The 24,203-nt window shown below is 30.9% G+C and overlaps 1 protein-coding gene and 1 long non-coding RNA gene across 7 annotated transcripts in view; both read right to left on the bottom strand.

Moving 5' to 3' along the window:
• The window catches only part of LOC139811922 (acetylcholinesterase 2), a 94,183-nt gene that overhangs the window by 57,666 nt on the left and 12,314 nt on the right, over positions 1 to 24,203 (bottom strand). The window lies entirely within an intron of this gene.
• On the bottom strand, positions 17,158 to 22,769 carry LOC139812011 (uncharacterized). The gene is made up of 2 exons (XR_011731801.1): positions 18,539 to 22,769; positions 17,158 to 18,428 (listed from the first exon to the last, which is right to left on the bottom strand). It is a non-coding gene; the product is annotated as an uncharacterized lncRNA (long non-coding RNA).

Below are 24,203 nucleotides of genomic sequence, written 5' to 3'. Positions count from 1 at the left end.
ACCAAAAAGACGCATCGTTCCATTCTTGACTTAATTGCAATGTCTCTGGTATTAGAAAGGAAGAATAATGATTTAATTATACCATCCGAATTGCTCGACACATGTAGAGCCATGCTTTCCTTTCTGTGGTGCATTCATTAGATACGCGGTAGGCGATCGCTTTCAGAGAATTACATGGGTATAGTGCAGGATTGACCACTTGTAGCTGTAATGACGGCTAAGCCAGGTCGTAGCATGCAAATATCTTACTCAAATGAAGGTCCCATCAAGAGCCTTTTATGGAGTCTCCGAAATTGGTATGCAGAAAAGACCGAACGTCCGTTATCGTTTAGATTAATTATCTCAAAATTAATCGTAAATTCCGGACAATAAAAGCGACCAAAAATAATCAAATCGAATCTTTTGTTGCTTATTTATCATCTGTGCATGTTATTACTACGTGTTTTACTGACGTTTAGTTTATTTTATCCAGTAATTTATAGAATTTTCGTTATAACGCGCAACTTTAATCTTAATTTAACTTTAAATATTTTTTATATAGTAATTATTGATTAATACCCAGAGCACAAATAATTAGCTTGTATGCATTTATTTCAATAGCAAAATAATAATTTCTTAATAACTGCATAATAGTGTCAGTGTGAAGGCAAAATGCTTTTTTAAGCTTTCTAAAATATTAATGCTGTTATATTAATTTTGTGTGTGTGTGCGTGCGTGCGTGCGGGCGTGACATTATTATTCACAATTTTTCTGTCCAAAAACATTAAACATACTTGCTGGAACGTAACGGAACAAGTTGCTTACATGAACAATATGAACATTGCATGCCGTTAATTCTAAACCAATTCTAAAAGATAATCAATAAAAGAAATCTTAAATTACTGTTTCCTCCAGAATTAGCCAAATAAAATTCGGCAAGAACAAAGGATACAAGACAAATACAAACTATTCTGGTATTACACTAATTTAATTGTACAAATTTAAAGTTTAATAACGAAAAGATATAATTTCGTTAAATTATTATTTTCCGACAAATATAATGTTCAAATCGATCTCCGTAGTAAAATCTTTACATAAGTAAAATCTGCTTTCTCGGCAGGTGAATCGGGCAAGCGCGAAAGTGACACGACAGCTTTCCATTATCAATTAAAGCGTGACCGGACCAAAATAGTCCGGTCGAAATGATATCGAAAGGAGAGCAGGACGAAATGAAAATAAAGAAAGAGAGAGAGAGAGAGAGAGAGAAAGAGAGAGAGATAGAGAGAGAGAGAGAGAGAGAGAGAGAGAAAGAGAGAGAGAGCAAGAATGGTAGGAGGGAGAAAGACCGAAAGCTTGGGAATCGATTTTATCATGAAAGTCTGCGGTGGACACACGGCACTACGTATTGGCGTGCGTCAGAATCGTTTACCTGTTTCAGTCGATGGAAATTGGGTCAAAAAAAGTCGTGAGATATGTAAGTTATAATCTTCGAATCTTTATTTTGCGTGCCTAATAGATTCCAGTTCATACGAATCATTTGTTCATACGAATCGATGGAACATTCGGAGAAATTCCGTGTTAGAACGTAAATGAACGTTCAAGGCTGGCATCGTCATTGTTATAATTCGCCAAAAAAGCGATCACCGATGATCGAGATGATTGCATGACATGATTGTAATAACTTGAGTTAAAAATACTGTAACTGTCTTCTCTTACTTGATACAATGCTTGATACAATAAAGAACTAATATATATATCGGATACATACCAATAAATGGACCATCAAAATAAATCTAATCCTTAAAATAACACAATGTTCTTGTATCTAATATCTAACACTCGCCATATGCACGAACATTACATGCTCCTACGTTACGCTATACTTTTCACGTTATCGTGCCGTTAGATAAATCTAACGTGGCCGTATATCACGCATAACTCAGATATACCTCGAACGTAAGCCAAGCATAACTCAGATGCAATTCAGATATAACTCAAACGCAGACTCTTGGGTGACTCAGATTTAGCCCTGATCTAATTCGTATAATATCTAACCCACATCTCTCATGTTGAACTCTATCTCTCGCTCCCTAACTGAAAGACATTATTCAGACTAAACTTATTGTCACGATTAACTTAGATTACACACAGCATAGCAAGTCACCTCTGGGCATTATAGAAGAACTAAGCTCTACGCGGTATATTATTTGTTAGATGTGTGTGTGTGTGTGTGTGTGTGCACGAGTGCGCGTTCACGCTGCGCATAAACACATTGCAATTGGAGGAAATTATTTTATGAAAAATATTTCTATTTTATCTATCATTCTCATATTGATAACTTTAATCTTTAATCTCAATTTGTCGATAAACGTTTTTTGAGCAATTCTTTGACGGTTTGTATATACTAACTTTGAATATATTCACTACTTAGCATTTTCCTGCGGTATAAGAAGATTGTCATATTTTTGATATTTTAAATAATATCATAAATGATATAATAACCATTTTACATTGATCTACTGGATGCGACGATTAAATCAATTATTAATTATCGTATCTGCACTAAAAAAAAAATTTTCTGCATTTTAGTAAATATTAATTTGCATACAACTGTGACTCCATTTATTAAAATAAAGAAATTTTTTCTTCTTATTAGTATATTTTTTTCTCCGTGAATACACATACTAATAAAAAAGGAAAATTTTCTTTATTTTAGTAAACAGAGTCACAGTTGTATGCAAACTAATACTTACTAAATGCAAAAAAAAATTTTTTACTGTGAAATTCACTTGATTTCAATTTTTTTTTCCATATCTTTTTGAACATTAAATAGCCCAATTTCTCGAAAACGGAAACATATACACTTAAAAAATGTCAGTATTCTTTCCCAGCAATCTCGTGCCATGTTAAAGGTGTTATGACAATAAAACAAGCGTCTTATGTTGCACACTTATGTTACCCTTGTGTAACATAAACGGCATAAAATGAAACGATAGTGTCCACGAAATAATTGAACGAACTATCTGCTTATTGCGTTATTTATTCATCTGACGCCATAGATCCCGGAGATATTCGCCAAACCCCGTACTATTTTGGACCGCGCCTTGTCCGAGCCTACGACCGCATAGAACTCATATGAACTCTACACTCTACAGATGTGAGTATGACCGCAAGCATAACATCACCTAATCTGATTCATCCTGTTCAAGCCCTTCTGCTTCGTTAGAAAGTGCAAACTCCGTAGTAGCAATCAGAAATCCAATATACAATGAAACCACTGTTTCATTAGTCTCATCATAATGTATATGCATGTGCATTCTCATGAGATCACGTCAAAGATGAGACGTAGTCGTGAGACGAGCGAAACTTTCGATAGTCTTGGACTTTTAAAAATATTTGATTAATATCCATTTCTGCCAATGTAGATTAACTTTAATCTCGGTTTAAGTTACTTTTTATCTTTTTCTAATTCTAAGAATTAAAAAAAGATAAAAAGTAAATTAAACTGACAATGAGATTAAAACGAATTTACATTGATAGAAATGGACATTAGTCTGAAGACATGTGCTATTTAATATGTAATATAATATGTAACAATTTAAAAAAGAACAAACGTTTTAGCACCCGGGTCAGGAATCCGAACACAGCCGAGGAAAAAATCTACGTGTCCACAGCAATTTTTTTCAACAAATTTATAGCATAGAAGATAAACAATTATAATTTTTTTTATTATTCTTTAACGTTTAATTTAGTTTGTTTTGCAATTTTACATTAGGGACGATATATATAATTTAATATCGTAGCTGTATCATAGTTTATCCTAACACTAAATGTATCCTGCTTCAATTGTTGATCCAAATTGTCTTTTACATACATTCTCATCCATCGCAAAATAATATTGAAAAGATATTACATAAACATAATAAAAGTGCGAGAGATTGATTACTTTCTGATATACATAATGCAGATACTGGGTATATGGTAAACTCAACAAAACTCAGACTTTATTAAAAATTTATAAATTAAAAATCAAGAGAAAGAGAATTATTTCCGTAAATTAATCTCTACTACAGAAATGTTCTTCAACGACTAGAAATATGCAAATTGTCACTTCGGACCATTACCATAGAAATTTGCATAATTATTAGCAATGCGTTTACCTTGACAATGTCGCGGTCTCGTCACGAAAAGGCAAACAAGATTTATAAAAGTTTGAAAATTTCCAACAAAAATGTCGTTTCCATTAACCAGCTGTACCAGTCTGCAGTTCGCACAACAAGTGATTAGTGCGTGAAATAAACTGCGCGCATGCAGCATTTCACAAACAAAGACAAAGGGTGTTTCTGTCGGCAAATAGTATTACGTGAACATAGATGCTGTAATAGCGACGCATGTGAGTGCACGCATATAGAGAGCGCTGAAACTGAAAAGCTTAAATTGAAAAAAGAAAATAATAAAACCCTTGAAGTACTGCCATTAAAACACAATTCATCTTTGAGGGCACGTAATACGTTCTTGATAAATTATTATCATTATTGTAGTATATTATTGCTTCATTTTGTCGTGATTCCATATTTCTTGAAAAAAAGAAGAAAAAGATAAGGAGAGGGAGGAGAAAAAAGAGAAAAAGAAAAAGAGAGAAAAAGAGAGAGAGAGAGAGAGAGAGAGAGAGAGAGAGAAACACGTTTAATTATTTCAGATAATGTCTATAATAAACAGACAAAGTAATTGAATGGTCGTTTTTTCAAAATTATGCATCGTTAAATATTACAAATTAATAATGAAGAGATAAGTTTATGTAACGTTCATTTAAAGATTATCCACGATAATCTCCGAATATTCTCCGGATTCAGAAATCTCCTCGCGAGCAAATGCTGAGAGCGGGTGTTAAGTTTATAAAAGCTGTGAATAAATTGAGAAGCTTAATTCTATCATTTCATATTCAAAAGTATCATTGACGATAGAAAGATTCTAATTGTAAACAGTGCGTTGGAATACAGAAGTGCATCCGTTAATCAGATATCGTCTGCATTATCATTCATTGTCAAAGTAATACAGAAATTTGACAAGGATCATGATTTACAAAAAATCTTATAGTTCTTACGTGTGAGTAAAAAAATACATTTTTTCTATTTAAATTTTAAAAAGGACAAGAGAGGTAATTGTATATATTAAATATTTCAATTCCACAAATATAATACTAACGTGAATGTATGTATAACATTATGTAATCTTCTTGTAGTGAATTTGTGCAAATTAATCACGGTTCTCGATCAACAACTCTTAATAAAAATATTAATTATTGGAAACGTTTCAATATCAGCTACAAAATTCTATTATCAAAAATAGGGTATTCCATTTAAAAAACATTGAAGGTGACTCTTATATAAACTTAAAAAGATAGATTTTTTTCGAAAATTGATTTCACCATTATTTGTTCCCCTATACAACTTTTGTTTAAAAACATTTTTTTCTAAAATTAAAAATAAAAATTTTGGCGGATCATTGTTTAAAATTATATATCACATATAATCATCTTTGTAAAGTTAACACTGGCCATTTTCAGAATTTCTATATATTTTTATATACATTCTTATATAGTGTTATAATTATAAATTTATATATTTAAACTAAAATGTTCTAGAGTTCTCTCAATACGTATAAAAATACAATATTAGTATAAAAATGTCAATATTCATCTATAAAAACAAAAAATTGTATAGGTATGCATAAAAATTGAATATTTTGTATTTCACCCCTTTCATTCTATGACGAAAAAACAATTACACCGTTCGAATCCACATCAGCAAATCGCGTGTAATTAAAATACATGGCCGCTCTTGTTCATTGCGGGTAAAAACAAATCTGGAGAAAGCTGCTTTATGTATTGCTTTGAAGTGCAAATTTATAACATGGTGGAAGTAGGCAGCGGAGCAGATAAAAGAGGATGTGATGAATGGATCGCGCCAATGTAAATCTAGCAAGGTGCGATATATAGAATAGAAGAGCGAATAATCCATGAAGTACATTGCACCAATTTTTTTCAAAATATTGCATCGCGATAAATATGTGACATGCGCGGTTAAGAATATTTGGAAATGAATATTTGGAAAGTTGTGTGTAGACCGACAGTCTTAATGCAACATTACAATTGCATTACACGATACAATTACGCAATTCAGTGCTTGTTCGAAATGTTGTAGATTTATTTTAAAATCTCTGCAACGTTCATAAGTCTTTATTTCTCATTTGCACTTTATTATTTATTTTTAAAGTTTACAGTTATATGACACAAAAATATTATTTCGAGAACTAGGATTACAATAAAATTTGTTTCTCTCTCTTTCACAATATCATGTCTTTCTTTTTATTTAGATTCTATGTCTGCATTTTTTTGAAAAAATCTATAACTTAAGTATGGGTAGAGATAAAAATCTAAAAAAAATCATGGAAGCTACTTTAATTTAGTATAAAAACACAAAAAAATTTCGGTTAAATAAAAAATGGTCGAGGAAAATCCTCGGTTGATTTGGCATGGAATGTCCTATATACTATATGTAATTACTATTATTTATTTTAATAATTATAAAAATAAATTTTTAACGACGCACATTTACATATCAATCATATATTATATTATAACAATAATGAACGAATTAAACCATTTCTCATCTAGAAAGTATATTATCTTGACACGATTTAAATGTGACTGCATAATTTTATAATGTCATAAGAAAAGTAAATATTTAAAAAAATATATAAATAGAAATTGAACAGCTCTACCAAAACTAATGCGCTTTTATTTATATTTATGCAAAAAAAAGAAAAAAACACGTATAGTTCATGTATTAAGTAAGTATAATAATATTCAGAATAAAGCAAAATAATGTAACGTCTCTTTCTTTTTCTATATAGTAGAATGTTGAAGTTTTAAAGTTTTACGGCAATATGATACAAAACACTAAATTTACCGTAATATAGTTCTTCTAGAATTCTCTTGGTATCATAACTTCAGTAATCGGACGCCTTTTAAGTTTAGAATATCATCATGCGACGCCTCGAGTAGTTTCCCAAGCAGAAACTTTACTCATGAGGCGCATATACAGATTTTCTTAAAACTCTCGAAACTTGCCTGTGTATTATAAATTGCCGTTTAAACGGTGTTCCTGCAAGAAATTGCTAGATTCAGAACAATTACTTAAAAACTAAACCAGTGGAATATTACATTCTGTAATAACAATATATTCATTGTATTCATCAGTAGAAAAATAAGTGTAATCGAGGGAAAACATATGTATAAGAATTATATAACATTGAGAACTAACAGGAATCGTATATAATAGTTTTTACCTCTTATATTCTTCAATTTACTACATTTATTTTCTTTTCCAAAACTGCAGTATATCTTTATTATACATATATCAAGATTATACAATTATAAAGATTTAATTGTTTAAATAGTAAAAGATTTTCTTTATTACCGAACTAAAAATTTCTTTACTTGTATATGTTTGTATATAACATGTAATAGAAAATTAGATTCGTGATAGATAACATAATTGTGCACAATTAGAGATTTAATATATTATATAATAAATTATATAATATAATATATAAATATATAATATATAATTATATATAATATATTATATTATATATAAATATATATAATAAATTATAAATGAAACACACATATCGTTATAAAAAAAAAGTAACTTTTGCTACAATTGAACAGTCATAGCACGACGTTCTCCATCTTTCTAGAGCAATGAGAAAACTTTCCTAACACGATATAATAACCTGGTATAACGCACGTTGCAAACGGACAATGGTGAAAACTTTCAGCTATTAATCCCTTTAGAACACTTGGAACAATCATCTAACAATCTTTCAAAAACTTCTCTCTCTCTCTCACACACACACACACACACACTCTCTCTCTCTCTCACTCACTCACTCACTCACTCACTCACTCAATAGGTACCATCCCAATAATTAAATGTATAGAATGTTACTCATACTTCAGAATAATCGCAAATATCCAAGTACATATTATTCAAGCAAAATATCTAAGTATATTATCAACCTTGCTTGCAAATTACCTGCTGCTTATTACAAATTGCGAACTAGAATATAAAACATATTTATAGTATAAATGCTAAGGTGCAAGTAAAATTAGATATATTGACTAATTTAATTACAGTGCGAAGATCATCTCTAGCAATAAGTCAAATGGGAAGTTAGAACACTAAACACAATAGTTCAAATCAGTATATTGTTATCATAGTGCGATTGCCGCTAATGTAATCACTCACATGTGACATACCTACTCAATTGGCCCTATGCTTCAATCAGATTAATATCAACTATTAAGACAAAAAGCAACGGAATAGCCAATGGATAGTTATCGCCATTGGATATATACCTACGTAGATCTCTTCAACAAGAATGATTTACTTGTCGACCAAATAAAACGGAAGATTTTTTCATGCATCATTATTTAACTGTCGTAATTGTTTAACACGTCTGTTAAGTACAATACAAAAATTGCCTGCTTTATTTACAAAAATCATCAAATCATGTCCAAATTATTGATACATTTACTTCATAAATTTCAAGTTCCAAAATGTCGAAATCGTATTTTTTTTTCTTTCAAGTGTAATTTTTTTACCAACATCTTAAGTGTCATTGAGCTACAAAAATAGAAAAATTATAAAACTGTAATATTTAGAAGAACAATTTTATTTCACAAATATTACAATTATTAGTGTGTTATATACATATATATGCATTATATTCACTATTATATCTCTTTACATTGACTTCTAATCTCGTCTATAACATGTTACGATATATTGCATAGAGAATCGATTGCAGTTTGCAAATTACAGTTGCAGATAATGATAATACCAAAGAATTTAAATAAAATTTTCTTTGTTGTGGAAGACGTGGAAATTTATACATCCATTTGTGTGTCAGGCATTTCGAGACAAAACTTTACATCTCCATACATTGTCCATATTTTCTGAAAATGTTTTATGCACGCGTAATGCAAACGAGCTGACGTCACGATCTCAAGTATAAAACACCTGGAATGCATGTAGGCAACGAGGGGCTCGAGAAGCGGGGAGTAGATGCATTCGTGCAATGCACTCGTGTTTCGTGACTGCGCCTGCGACCGAATCAACGATTTCGCTTAGAGCAAGAGAAATCTACTGTAAAGCGTAACGTGTTCGCGTGTTTTCCAATAACTGTGACGTTTATGGCACAAAGCTGACCTTGATCACGCCTAAACGCTCTCGGAATTGAAAATGCCGAAAATGTTCTTTCACTTCAGTTCTATCAGAGATACGCGTTAACTGCGAACTTGGACCTTGTCTAGGAACAATATAAAGAAAGAAACGAAAAGAATTTTTATAATACACGTGTTCCATTATCTACAAAAGTAAAATAACAATATTTATATGTTATGCATTACATTGTGCTATTAAAAAGAAAAAAAAATTCCCGATTAAAATCACATATACATTTAAATTTTATTCTTAAAAGAAAATTGAAGCTTTTTCACACACAAAAGTTTAATTGTGTGTGTGTTTTTTTTACAACTGTTCGTAGAACAATTTCACTTACGCATGTTTCTATTTGCTATTATTAGCGAGATTACAAGAAATTGTGAGTTAAGACGGTTTCTTATCGAGTCAAAACGTCAATTACCATGACGCAAAACGACAGGATGATCTCTCAATAAAGCAACCCCTCGCCGACGACGACGACCGGTGTTTCGTCATGCTATGAATTTCAAGAGTAAGACTATAAACAGTCGTTACGGAATCGTATAATGCCCTCTACACAAGTGATTCATTGCCGCTGATTTAGGAGTATTTTACTTCAATTAAATGAATCATTGTAATCTCGAAATAGTCATGGCAACATAACTTTTAAACCATCTTTAAGCGATCTTGAAAATCGCTACGTTGAGTTCAAGTGCCCGCCATTTTGTGAAAAATTGACATTTTTAAAATCGGCTATGATACGCCAAAGATAATAGTATCTATTTTTATTTCCTGTTTTAGATGATTTTTGACGAAGCGCCGCTGGATACCGTTTTGGAACATTTTTGTTACGGCACTCCGTAAACGACTCCGGTACTCCGTGAATTTGCAACATTTTTTAATAAAGAAAATTTTAAACATTCTTAAAAATGTATATTTTTAACTACAAAAAACCTCGACCCGATAATTCCAATAGTTCCCCTGAAAAAAATTCCCGAAAATTACCTTTTTTTTTCTTTTCTAGGTGTATATTCCCCTTAAGATATTAATATGTTTTGTCACTTTATGCTAATACGTAAAAAAAACAGAGAGAGAGAGAGAGAGAGAGAGAGAGAGAAAGAAAAGCATAGATTAAATTTCTTATCATGCATCAGATAGCACCAAAAATTGCTTATATGACACTCCATATATTTTGCATGAACTTTTATTAAAATGTATAAATAATATAATAAATTATATATATGTTATAAAAGGAACTTTTAATGAAAAGTTTAAATTTACTTGTTATTAACTAAAAAACAATAAATAAAACAATAATCGTCTTGTAATAAAAAAAATTAGATTTATTATGTGATCTGATATGTATATGCATATATACATACATATATGTGTATCTAAAATATGTATATGATATACAAATACGACCACTGCTCAATTAAATTTTAATAATCCATTACAATAACTAAAGATTTTGATATTAACAATAGATACCAATAATACTAATAATCATTATTATTGTAACAATGATATAATAATACTAATTAATAATATTAATATCAATGTCACTATAGTGATTTATGATGTAATAATTATTCAATCTTCTGTTCCATCTACATATCTTATATCAATAGTAATCCTATCCAAATAAGGAAATAAGTAAAATAAAAAAAATATATTATACATAATAAATACCTTGTAATTTTAAAAATCGTGACTTATTTTCAATCTCTGATACAAAATCTGAATAATTGTAGATTTATTTATGTATATTCATAAATACTTGGCTTTTAAATTCATATTTTACAAACCTGTTTTAAACAAAACGCTATTTAAAAAAAAATTAAAATTTATTTATGTCTATACTTAATCATTCAATCTTTGTTTAAAGCTCATTTACCAAATTCGTGTTGACAGTACACACAGCGTTACACTTGACAAAATTGTGAACTACAAGACGTGAAAAATAACGCTAAAAAGCTAAATTCTTGTAACTTAGAACGTCATTTTTCATCCTGGTGTAGTGTTTTTATATTTAAAATATAATTGTCGTAGTGTGTTAAAATATATCAAAGACTTTCATTCTGTTATAATTTAATATGTAAAAGCAAATATTTATTTTAATTCGACAGTCGTCAAACAACTTGTTTTCGGCCTTGATTAGGCAAAATTTAATTCGATATATATGTAGATTACTTATTGATAATATACCCAAACAAAAGGGAAATTTTCGATATATTTTACAAATCTATTCTATCGATTGCAAAAGCTATTTTATTGAAAAACATTTTTATTTTAATATACGTTGCAAGAATTTTTATGATACATTTTCTCGCGTCTAACGTCATCAATCCAAATGAACAGGAGCTGAAATATTTATTGGTCCAATGACATTCAAGCTATAATTAATTGTGGTTTGCTTTGACACGTGTCAAATGTACGAATTTCGATATTTTTTCGTTATACAACGAAATAAATGTTAAACGTAGGTGTGCGTATGCGTGTGCGTGTGCGTGTGTACATATGCAAAGATAACAGATGGTGGAAGTTGAGTGAAAGATGATAGAAGTAAAACGATAGCAGATATAATATATTTAATGTGTTACTTTATTTAAATAATTTAGTTGAATGTCATAGGTAATCAGTCATAAATAAATATTAATTAAATAAATGTATTAATAGATAGACTCTGTTACAGATTTGAAAGATTATAATTATTCGTCAAATAAAGAAATTTGCAATAAAATCTAATGTTGCAAAGTTCAATCAATGACACGCTCCTCACTCGTACAACCAACATTATATATATTTTTTTATATATTACGTAATTTCTATTACGCTTCGGCCACTCGAAAGACATTAAAAAAGAAAAACCTAGGTGAACTATGGGGAACGGTGAGTTACGATAGATAGTTAGCCCGTTAGGTCGTTACGGCGCGGCGCGGCGGCGGCGGGGTTAAATTGAATCGATCGACTTCTGCTGACGAGTGAGCTCGAAGTCACAATGTCGACTTCTTGACTAGAGTATCTTGGCAACTATCCTATCCCCTTTAAAGATCCCCTCATCTGCACCGCCACCCTCCCACACACGTGGTTTCGCACTACGTTTCCACTAAGTTTCGGTCTGATCCGTGAGTATACGTCAGAGAATACTCAGCCTGAAGTCGCCTCACGCATGTGCGTGATAAAAACTTGGTGCAGAGGTCACGGAAGAGGCGTTGTCGTTGCTCGATCTCGCGGGAACATTTCTCATCTGTCGTCATATGTTCCGCGAGTTATTCCTCAGGAAAAGAGAAGAGTCTCACACTCGCGTGCGATGAAGCGCGTTACGGGCAACTAGAATTCTCTCTCTTATCGGATATCCATCACGTGTTATAGACAAAGTTACAGCGGGACAAAAGTTCACCGGGGAGTTTCAGCCGCCGAGTTTAAAAGAGTCAGCCAATGTTACGCCCGTTCGGAAATCGCATTAACTTCCAGCGTGGCTCATGTTGACGAGTCGCGAACAGCTTTTTCTCATTTGGCTGAATAATATTTCAACACAACAAGTTCTAATGATACGGAACAGACTTCTCACTCGAATGAGCTTGAATGGATATTATATTATCCATATACTGTATAGCTTTTCGCATGAAGAGCTACAGCTTTTTGTAAATCTCTCTTGCTAGATTGGTCTCTGCTAGCAATGAAAATAACAGTAGCAGTCAAGCAGATATTGTCAATCACAGACAATTCCCGGTAAAACTAGAGAGCACCTATGTGACATAAATAAGTTTTATTAATTACCGAGAAAGATACAAATTATACGAGACAAGTTAATTTACATCTCTCTACTTACATACATTAGTTGCAACTTTATCTATAATAATCTTCGCAACAGTTAAATCATACATCTATACAATAGCGCTGTATTACAGCGCACTTTGGAAACAATTCTAACAATCGTTTCAAAGTTAATACGGTCTTGCCATAGAGGGAGGGCGAGTTAAATATATAAGCACTAATAATCCTAATGCTGTGTGATCCTTATGTGCGTGATAGCGCACAAGTTAAAATGCTTTTAATGTACACCTTTGAGATATATATGTAGTTTTGGAATCGTCGTGCTTCACTCATCGCGTCAGAATGAAACGTTTGACGTGAGAAGAAGTTTTCGTCGAATATATTGGCCAGAATCGAAAATATTCGCTTTTGATACATGTATACGCGCACAACAAGTTCTCAAGGCAAATACGTAAAAATACAGCATCAACCTCTCGGAGTCCACATTCCTCATCTGTATCCCCATCGTCGAGTTTTCAAGCTCGCGTACACTTCGCTAAAGGCAACACACAAGAGCTCATACGCGCTGGGGATTCTTATCGGAGATGCATCGTGTGTCACTGCTCAAGTTAGAAGGAAAATCTTGCATATAGCTTTGCAGAGACTTTTCAGTTGAATTTTAAGGAGCCACGCAACTCCCGGTTTTGCGGTGCGGTATATTAGCCTTGCGCTGTCGCTCGACTATCAAGTGGAGAGATCGAATCGATATAGTTGCAAACCAAACTTTCTCAACGTGGTCGGAGACTCTATGCAAGAAAGAATTTTATTTAAAAACTTATTCTAGATCTAGATATATTTCCCTCGTCTTTTACTGAACAATATTCTAATTTAAATTTCTTCTAAATTATATAAATTTTTATCATTTCTGAAATTAATTCTGACAAGAGGTGACTCTCCACACGTACCTACTACGGATTTTAAGTATTATCTAATAAATAAATTGTATAAAACAAGGCAATATATGATAAAGTATTAAAAGTATTAAAAATACTTTCAGAAAAGATCAACTCTGGCAAATATAATCCATCAATTATTTCGTAAATGTATAGATACGCGTACGCGTCTTACTTTTCATTTGAGAATATGTTAGTACGTCATAAGAGTTGATAATTTAAATGAACAGCAATATTATCTTCACCGTTGTTTGAAATGACACATTTACGTTCGAAACACGTATAGTTTCTGTTTGCTTCGCTGCTCACGTACTCCACACTTCGTGCTACATTGAGACGTATTCTTTAAACCGCCATCAAAGACACGGGACTCGCGTGACGTGATAAAATTTAGGGTGAGAATCTTGCACACGCGGATGTGGCGTTTAAACATATTGAGGTTTGCCGATAACAGCACCGTCAGCTGTTAGATGCGTGAGGCAAGATGATTATATCAACGTCATACCACATTATAATGTATAATACAATGCTATTATCACATGACTGTGATTTAAAGATAAAATCGCAATAATTATAAAATACTAAAGAATCCCGCGGAATGCGATTGACGATTCAAGTTAACGTCAATGTTCTAATTCTAAATAAATACTCGAAAAAATAAAAAATCAATTATAAAGAAAAACGTCCTTTACAGTCCGGACTGAATCTTTGGTAGCCTAATAATAATATTGTGTGAATTTTGTACTTCTTCCAAACTCACCATCAGTAAACGGCGCGCCGATTTTCTGCCGATCTTTAAAACACAGCTCTTTGTTGAAACAGTAAATCCACATACTTAAATGTGATAATCGATTAAAATTTTGATGCTCATAAGCATACTTACTAAATCACTAAAGAATTTATTGCGAAAAATATCATTCTATTCATTCTAGTTCTAGCCATGAGTTCGAACCTGGACCTCCCTACATTACGTAACGAGCATCTTAACCAATTCGATCACTGAGGTGATAATCGGTTAGTAATAGGAAGGACGTCTTTTTCAAGCGATGTATATAAACGATAATAATAAGTGAAACAGGACCGATATGATATACAATCAATTCGAAAGAAAAACGCCAAAAGAAACGAATTATCACTGGCTGGGACAATATTTTTCGCAATAAATTCTTTGTAGTCGATTAATAAAGATACTTATTAGCATCAAAATTTAAATACGATAATCGATTTAAGTATTATATATAGATTTACTGTCTCAACAAAGAGCTGTGTTTTAAAAGTCAACAAAAAATTAACACGCAGTTAGTTTATTTGAGTTTGAAAAAAAAAGTATACAAAATTCACACAATTTACTATTACTATTATTAAGCCAATTATTATTAGTCAGTCCAAATCGTAAATGGCATTTCTTTTCTCTCTAATAGGTCCTGTTTCACTTATTATTATTGTTTAAAATAAAAAATATCACAAAAAATTTGCAGCTATTGCTATAGATATACTAAAATTGAGTTATTCTACTATAATTAGACCAATGCGCATATTAAAATAATTATATAACTCACATAATTAATAAAACCTTAATCATTAATGTGAATAATAAGCGAGATAATTAGTAATTAGAAAAAACAATGTCCCTTAAACTTTTACAAAAAAATATTTATAATTTTTATAATTTTTGAATATTAATTTAAAACAAGAATAACATTAGCATTTACATTTTAAGTCTTAATATTAATTTTTAAACTAAACTAAAAAATAGTTATATTTTATTTATATGTTATGTATTTAAGAATGTTTTTATATTTTAATTTCACGTTGCATTGCGTTAAGTATTGAAAAATTGGAAAAGCCGTGTTACATTCTTTTACAATGAATGGAAAAATTAGTAAGTAAAATCTGACATGTGTAGCATATATCTTCCGCCCATACATCTTCATAAGCATCATGCTCTTCTTCGTTTATTCTATTGAAATCTATTCTATAAATTTACATTTCAAAAATAGCAAAAAAATATTATTTCTGCATGCATGTAGGTAAATTTAACTTTTTCTATACTTTAAATAAAATTTAAAAATTATGTATTAATTTTACTTTATACTTGATAATTTTTAACTTTACTAATTAAAGATTCAAAATAAAATCAAATATAAGATTTGTTAATTCCAGAGCACAAAATCTAACACAATTTAACTTGAATGGTCATTTCAATTTTTAACATGTTTAAATAAAATGTATGAAAAATATATGCTTTCTGACCTCTCGTATGCAAAGTTAGTCAAGTACAATCGAATTGGAATAACTTAACAGCATTACATAGTTGAAAAGACTAAAGTTGCTGTAATATAACAACTGGAATGTACTGGCAGAGCAAGTATCGATCAAAGTATGACTCACGTTGTACATAATAAATCGACTGTCGCATTTCCCTTTGCGCAAAGTGTCTTTACCATCACTCACTACGCGTGTGTAACAAAACTTTTGAGCAGATAGTCTAACGGCGAGAAAACAACTGGGTGGAAGTACGGGAAGTATGACACTGAATCGAAACGTTATCGTTACATTAGAAACAGTAATAATGGATAACTTTATCTATTCTATTTCTTTACTAATCCGTGTCCGAGGCCAATGAGATCAAGCCAGCGAGACTACCTACGATCTCAATTCAATTGTATTAAAGTTGTATTAAGATCATTATATGTCATCGCATTATCAATATTCAAGTAAATTATTCAAGTAGAAATAATGTCTCTGTATTCATTAATTCACGTTTTAAGTTATATAACATACATTTACTACATACACAATACCGTTAAACGTACATTAACGCTTAAAAACTCTAGATTTGTAAAAAGATCGAGTAATGATAGCGTCATGTTTTTTATTCCAAACAAGAGTTTTTTAATTACACGCATTTTTAAAGTTTGTCTGATTATAAGTTACACATATGTAAATAGTTGTTTAAAGAATTTAATACATTTATACAATAAATATGTGTGTAAAATAGTAAATAAAATCATAATATATTTATACAAATGTGTAAATATTTGTGTATACTTTCGTGAGTCGCGCTTTTAAAAGGCTGATTTAAAATTATGGAAACATATTTGCAATGCAACCTTTTGTGACAAAGTATCGTCAAAATATAAGATAAAAAACGTGTTTGTAGTAAGATTTTAATGCAATTCTCTCTCTCTCTCTCTCTCTCTCTCTCTCTCTCTCTCTCTCTCTCTCTCTCTCTCTCTCTCTCTCTCTCTCTATCTACGTTTCAACTTTTCAAATTTCTTAGAGTACAAAAATATAAACAATTCAGATTCTGCAATTATTTTTTTCTTAATTTAATACTATTCTTTTTAATTCCTTAATTTAACTTATTAATTTAATTTTACTAGTATAGACGAGAAAAAATGTTCAATTCAGTGAATTAATAAATTTTACATTAGAAAATTGCAAGATTAAAAATTTTAGAGTTAAAATGTTAACGTCTATTGCATTGATAACGAAATTATTCGTAATGCAGACAGTGAGATCTAGTGTCAAATTATTCGCAATCTAAGTGCACTCTTAAAACGTGCTGTCATATCGGCCTACACGTGCAACACGTGTCAAACAGGACAATGGATAGTTCATAACGTTCCAGGTGACTTCCGCGACTTTAAAGCCGTGAGAACTAGCTTGAGAATTTATTGATTGGTTGATTAAAACATGACGATAGTTCAGATATGTAGGGTAAGCCGCACAACTATCGACCTCTTGACAGTTATTCTTTATCTGAGCACCTGACCAGCACAATGTTCCACGTTATAAAATAAGTTTGCAACCACAAGCTCAAGAAAGCGCTAAATATCTTTAATAAACTGTCTTTTCTGTGCAAATCATAGTCAAAACATACCACTGCACCGTTTTGTTTACCTCACAAAATATATCAAGCCTCTCTCTCTTAGATTTATCAACTAAAATTTATTATTTTTATCTTATTGTTAGTGATAATTCTAAGGTTGCAAAAACCTCAGAAACAATTTTGTGTTTTGTTTCTTGTTCTTGTAAATATATATATATATATATATATATATATATATATATACATAGAGAGAGAGAGAGAGAGAGAGAGAGAGAGAGAGAGAGAGATTCTAAATTATAAGTTTGTGAAATTTAAATCTCATAAATAGCTTCTAATTTACATTTTTATTCCCATATGGTGAAAGAGAACAAGGATAATGACAAAGGTATTGTTTCGGAAGTATACATATAATAATAATACGTTTCGTAACTTCCTTCCAGCAATATTGCTGTTTCGAGCGGCTGCTCTATTATGTAACTATTTTTTCTTTTTTGTGGCTTTATCCATTTCTTTCCAAGCAAACGATTTGTCAAACTGAGAATGAAAACTTAGCTTTGAGAAACGTATGAGATACAGTCTGATTGGTTACCTGCCTTCGGGCGCTAGCGCATCTCTGCCATATCGTTCCCTCTAATGGATAAGTTACTATATTATATATATTCGTGATCGCTTGTTAATTCATCAAGCTTATACATATATATATATATATATATAGATATATATATATTTACGTTACTTACATTTGCATCAAAAACGTAAATGTATAATCACGAGCAAGTTAAAATAATGAGGACCATCAAACGCCAATTAAACCGGATTATCAACAGTTTCGCTGCTTTCAATTTATAATATATAGCTTCCTGTAATTAAATATTTTAATTACAGTTATTATAATTATCATAATATAATTGTTAACATTATGACAACTAGATTATGTCGAAAATAAATAATGCGAACATTAAAAATTACACGTTCATTAGACAGTTAATACATATATGTATATGATATAGGTCATTTAATATCCACAGATTATTCTATATTTAATGATATCGACAACCTCTCTTCTCGCTTCCCGCGGCGTATTTCATTTATATAGATACCAGACATATTAAACATCATTCTATGTATATACAGATCGTGTCAAAGCCATCGAGACATGTATTTCTACAAAGAACTTTAAAGATAAAGATAAAGACAGAGACCATTTCTGATCCTGACATTATACTTATTCAATAAAAATAGAATAATTAGACCTAAAATGTGTGTGTATGTGAAAATGTACATATATAATTGCGCATACAGTTGCAATATAACAATATATAATGTAGCACTATCCTCTAAGCATTCATATGCATATATTGACAAACATATTTTTATTTATAAATAAATTATATACGTGGATTTTATTTAAGCTTTTTTACCCTAAGCATGTGCAACGCATTAAAATACTTATTTATAAAATACTCATGTACTTGTGTACACGAATAAGCGCAACGTACATGTACAGTTTCGTATCGAAATTTCACGCCATCTTAGAAAAACGTGATAGGTTATTCACACCATGGGATCAATTAAGTGTAGATAATATAAACGATAATATACTATCGCGAGTATGTAAAATTACATCATTCGATGAGCACGGGTTTATGCATCAACGAGTTGCTTAATAAACCGTAATAACGATTAACCGATAATCATCAATGTGGTGTTCGTTCCACAATTCTTAAAACAAATCCCACATTGGAAAAGCAACTTCTATGATATATATCAATATATACTTGGAATAAAATATTGATTGCAGAATTATAATTGATGAATAGAGATTGCAGAATTATAATTTAAAGTGCACGATTCTAGATAGTCTCTTTTGTACCCCTTTGCACCTTTCCAGTTTCTAAAATATGCACGTCCTCGGTAAATCGCAGACACGACCCGCGAAAGAATCTTTCTTCAGTTATTTAAAATTCCGCGTGACCACCGTATGCAAATCACTCAGAGTCGGGGTGTCTGAGCTGATATTACCGTCCGGAGGAAGCGGAAAGGCGAAAAAACGGTAAATGTGACTAAAAATTGTGTGTGTGTGTGTGTGTGTGTGTGTGTGTGTGTGTGTGTGCGCGCGCGCGCGCGCTTACATAAAAATTTAGATAATATAAAAAAGAAAATTAGATTTAAAAATTGCAAAATACATACATTTTAAAATATCATGCAATTATTTCACAGCACCAGTATCTATCAAAATATATATGTATAAGTAGGTATACACTATCTTTTTGATGGCGGTGTTTGATCACTTGATCAAAATTTGAGATCATCGATCAACAACTTCTTATAAATTATATTCATCAGGTCGCTAAACTTATATACAACAAAACACACACACACACACACACACACATGCAGATAGTTTCTTGAATGTCAATAAAAAGAAATATTCCAACCAATCCGATATTTGAGAAATCAATATTTTTCCTCTTTTTTATTTTATTTCTTTTTTAATTAAAAAAATCAGCCTGTATATATATTGCCTTTAAAATTTAAGTCGCCTTTTGATTTAGCACATATCTATAAAAAATGTTACCATTCACAACAATTTTACATATTATTTTTTGCAATGTTGCTAAAGGATTTTTATTAAGAAAATTGTATATCAATGAATTAATGACTAAAATAATCGTAACAAAAATTTTTTCTACAATGCAAAGATAGAAAAAAAATTATTTGATGAACATCTATTAAAACGATCGGAATATATATATTAAGTTAATCTTCCTATTTTATGTCTATTTTGCATCATTGTGCTAATTACTTCGCATAATCGATAGTTTTTGGGACATTCTGTATCATGTTTCTCATTCTGTTTCGACTGGATGTCAGAGGGTTAATGTTATATTCGCGCGAGATACCTAAAGCAAACATATGGCAGACACATAGGTGCGCTCAAAGCTCATTTGATGCAAAAAGATCAACCGTAAATTTTCGGTTGATTTAAACGTCATCGTAAATTATCGCGTATTTCCTTCCTTCGTGATGCAGTATTGCGTGACACGATGTGTGTATTGGCGCGCTACGCTTGAAAATCACATGGATATAAAGCAGAAAAATAACGATAGAATCAACACCTTGTTAATTCTCGTCTTGTTAGACGCACGCTAGTTTTAAAACTTATGGCAATCTCTATATGAATTGTTATACAATCTATTAGTTGTCTATTAGAGCGGAAAAACAAAAATTAAATAACATCCTTTAATTTCTTATTTTTTTAATATGCGCGCACACACGGACTCACATTCTACAGTGATTGTGATTGAAAGTACGTTCTGTATATTAATTACTATATATAAAGGTACATTTATATAATTAAAACTTGTAAAACTTGGGGCGCTCTATTCTCTCTATTTGAACGTTATGCATCCCAAAATCTGCGATCGTCAATTGTGTACTATATGTATGTACATACATTTCGAAACTCCCGCTTGCCGGCCTGTTATGCGAATACGTCGACTATACCCTTTGAGAAATGCTTTCACCCTTAAAGTCCCTTTTTTTGGGGGGAGGAAACAGATTGCTCGGTGCTTACATTAGAGAGTCCTCTAAAAGTTGGCAAAGCTTCATTAAAGTCAGAATTTTCGAGTTGTCTCGACTAAACGTTTCGACGTGCAGTGGTGCCTGATCAGACAAAATTTTAGTTGAAAACCTATCTAAAAAATATTCGACTGTACATCAATCTAAACTCAATTTTAACAAAAAATAACGAGCAATTTTAATAAGTAATGGTGAAAAAATTATTGTAAAAAATTGGGTATATTAATACTTCGAGACTCGAGAGTAAAGAAATTTTAATCAAGTTTGGTATAGTTTTCTAGATTAGACAATTGAAAATTATGTTCAAAAATTATTGGTAAAATCTGTAAATTTTACAATAAAAATATGGAATTAATAAAAACTTGACACGACAATATATTATAAAAATAAATTAATTTTCTTTATATTTTTATATACATATAACAATAGTTATTGTGCATAACTTATTTAGAAAAAGGTAGCAAGTTTTTATTCGCAAAGCACCTCTTAAACGCCACTATGTGCCCCCACGCCGCGGTGTGACACGCTCGCACGAGACGCGACGTTTTGAGCGCAAGTAGAACGAGATACGTGCAGTCAGCCTGAGGAGAATGAGTAGCCGGAAACGAGAGTAAGTGAGAGAAAGGAATCAATGAGAAAGATATGCCAAATTCTCTCATTCTCTTCTATTATGTCACTATGAAGAATTGAAAGAAAGAATTCGATTTATAATAATATGAAAGTTTAATATTATATTCAATTGTGGACACATTAAAGTGAGATTATTAAGTTGTCATCAAATATAGCAATTATATGTATATAATTGTTTAAGTCGCGCTACATATCAATTAAATATAAATATAACTTGAGATAAGAAAAGCGTTTTTGGATATTATATACGATAAAATATACATATATCTCGCAAGTACCACTTAAGTTGGCCATGGTACCTTCTAGCGATATTTAATACTACTTCAAACAAAGCAAAACTATGATATAGGTATACATTCGTGTATGAAAGATTGCTTCTATAGTTCTTGCGCGAATGTTAAAACGATGTCAGAACGATGACTGGGAAACCAGGTTGCCGTAGAAGGAGAACAGAACAAGAAAGTCAAGTTGTCAGACGAATAAGACAGAATAGAAAGTCTGCAGAAACGTAACGAAATAAGGCGCGTTCGTCTAGTAGCATACGAAAACGCGCCATTATAACAGAACGCACAAGAGAACATTATTCGAGAAAATTTGAATTTTCTCCTGGAAATGGATTTTTATAGTTATTTGATTCAACTTATATGTTCACATAAATACAAACAGATATCATAAGAAATTTTACAGCTGAATTGCTTATTTTATAACTATTATATTTTCTCAAAATATGTTATAATATGTATATGTATATGTGTTTCTCTACAAATTCTAGAAAAGGAAAGAAGTTTTTACAAAATTAAATTTTTATTGTATTATTATAAAACTTTCTTAAAAATCAATCAAAAGATTGTATTAGTTATTTTATAATTATAATAAATTGAATCATTCAATTGGCAAATATTTTAACAAGCTGTTTATTGTATCGTTTAAAAGAATATATTCTAAGAATAGTTAAAGATAGATAGCTATTTGTGCATATAGATAGCTAAATCTACATATAAAAATATATATACGCACTAATGAGACTATAAGATATAGATAAATAGATAGTTAAGTAGGTATAATGTAGATAGATAGATAGACAGATAGATATAGCAGAAATATCAATGTATGCACAAATATATATGTATTTCACTGGATTTATATCGTTTTTAATAAAATTATATGTATAAAAGACCATCAGAGAGATCGATTTTAAAGACTAACTTTGAATACTATATCCAAGATTATCCTTTGAAGAAATAAAGTGTTATTTATATATATATATATATATATATATATATATATAGCATGCGTACGTCTGTGGCGCGTTCTATTAGCGTTGTGAGTATTTTTTCGTTTTCACGTTTTTTGATCGATTCACCAGCACACGTCGCGTGACGAGTCACCAGAAATAACCTGAATTTTTTTGACGTCGACTAGCTCGATTGGATCATCTCTGCCGCCCGTTAGCCAGCTACCATGGCGTGGAAAGCAGAACGAAAAATTGTCGCATAAAAAAAACTCTGCTCCGTTTACAATAGTCGCGTGTTAATAAAGTTGCGGCATGGCGAGAAGATTTAGAAAAATATGCGTACCGCGTTGTCTGTTGGAATTTTAAATTTTACGCGTATTGCGAATACGAATGCTCGCAAAACTTGGCGTTGCATCCGTTTACATTTTACAAAATAGATTCTATAAAGTATATATGTACAATATAATTAGTAACATTTATAGTTTTAGTTTTTTCAATAGCTTTAATCATTTATGTTACTATTGACTTTTTAAATGCAAGATTAATACAATATGTAGTCTAAAAGATACATTTTCTCTTTCTTTCTTTAATAAATCAACTTTTAAATCAACGTATAAATCAACTTTTAAAAAGAAGAATTTTTTAACACTAATTAATACATTATTAGGTTGAGAATATTTATATCAACGGAAACTTTAATCACACAAGATCGAATAAAAGAAGTTACATTATTTATCGCATTATTATTATTATTATTATTATTATTATTATTTTGTTATGTTTATTTCAACAAGAATTTTATAAGTTACACGAAAATAGTTTATTATCATACATATTATATATCCATCAATATATAGTTTTTGAATATTATATTACGATTTATCGTTAGCTTTTTCCCAGATGCATCAGACCCGTTTTTAAATATTATAATATGTATACTTCTTTCCGTACACAGAAAT

This window comes from Temnothorax longispinosus, chromosome 4, assembly GCF_030848805.1.
Source record: "Temnothorax longispinosus isolate EJ_2023e chromosome 4, Tlon_JGU_v1, whole genome shotgun sequence".
Taxonomy (NCBI): Eukaryota; Metazoa; Arthropoda; class Insecta; order Hymenoptera; family Formicidae; genus Temnothorax; species Temnothorax longispinosus.
The sequence above is the reverse complement of the archived record's forward strand: the minus strand, read 5'-3'. Positions and strand labels throughout refer to the sequence as shown.